The sequence below is a fragment of the Echinops telfairi genome, unplaced genomic scaffold (assembly GCF_000313985.2).
Source record: "Echinops telfairi isolate 266 unplaced genomic scaffold, ASM31398v2 ScPeMD7_28;HRSCAF=97, whole genome shotgun sequence".
NCBI lineage: Eukaryota > Metazoa > Chordata > Mammalia > Afrosoricida > Tenrecidae > Echinops > Echinops telfairi.
In genome coordinates, this window is record NW_022103925.1 from 154912 (window position 1) to 155939 (window position 1028).

Here is a 1028-nt window from a genome sequence, read left to right on the forward strand (position 1 = left end):
CAATGAGCCAGGACAGTTTGCAGGGTCCCTGGCCTCCGGTCCCTCCCTGTGAGAAGGACTGACAAAGTGACAGCCCGCCAGGACAGCAGTGAAGAGTAAGCGGCTGAGTATGGCTCGGCCAGTCCAGATCTGCCCCATCACCACTGTCTGCCACTTTTCTTCTCAGCAGTCCCCTACACTTTTGCAAGTTGTCGTGCGTCTCTCTTTGGGAAGAGCTGCCTCCCGGTCCCAACATGGGTTGGACCCAGGCCCGTGGCATGGAATTCTGTGGAAGAGCTTGGAGAAGGGGCCAGAGGGGCAGCCTGGGGGCAGGACGTTGTGGGGAGGGCCGTGGACACTGCTGGAGGGATGTTGCCGGATGCTTACCCCTCTTCAGGAATCACTGCAGGCTCGGGGAAACCACAGGAGGTGTACAGCCCTTCGAGACCAAACACGACAATGCATGTCACTTCCAAACTCACGGGGTCACATGGGCCGGAGCACCGCGGGCACCCAGGAGTGAGGGGTGGGCATCGCATGGGCTCTCGTCGACGGCAGCGGGGTAAAGTTAGGAAGGGAAACAAATAACGTTCTTATTCAATGTAAGTAAGAACCAAACCTTTAGTTTAAAGTACACCACTGGCTAACCAGTCGGCAGGGGATTGCTGCAGGGAAGCAAGTGACAAAGGGAGGGGCCCTCTGCAGGACGGAGCGGAGCTGCCCGGCCGGAGCCAGGGCTGTAAGTCTCGGCAGGAGCAGACCCTCTTCCTTGTCCGGTGGAGCAGCGGGGTTCCCGCTGAGGGCTTTGCAGGGAGCAGGCCTGTGCACACCCAGGTGCTTCCAGGGCCCTGAAGCTCCCAGGGGGTTAAAACAAACATACCTGGCACCTGGAACCAGCAAGCTTCATCCTGGGCCTCAGCTTCCCCAGAAGGGACAGCGAGGTTGGTTCCCCACAAGTCAAGGTGACCGGTTTATATTTTTAACTTAATTACAATCCATCTCTGGCTTCAATTCAGCCTAATAGCCCACCAATCAAGACAAACTCCTCT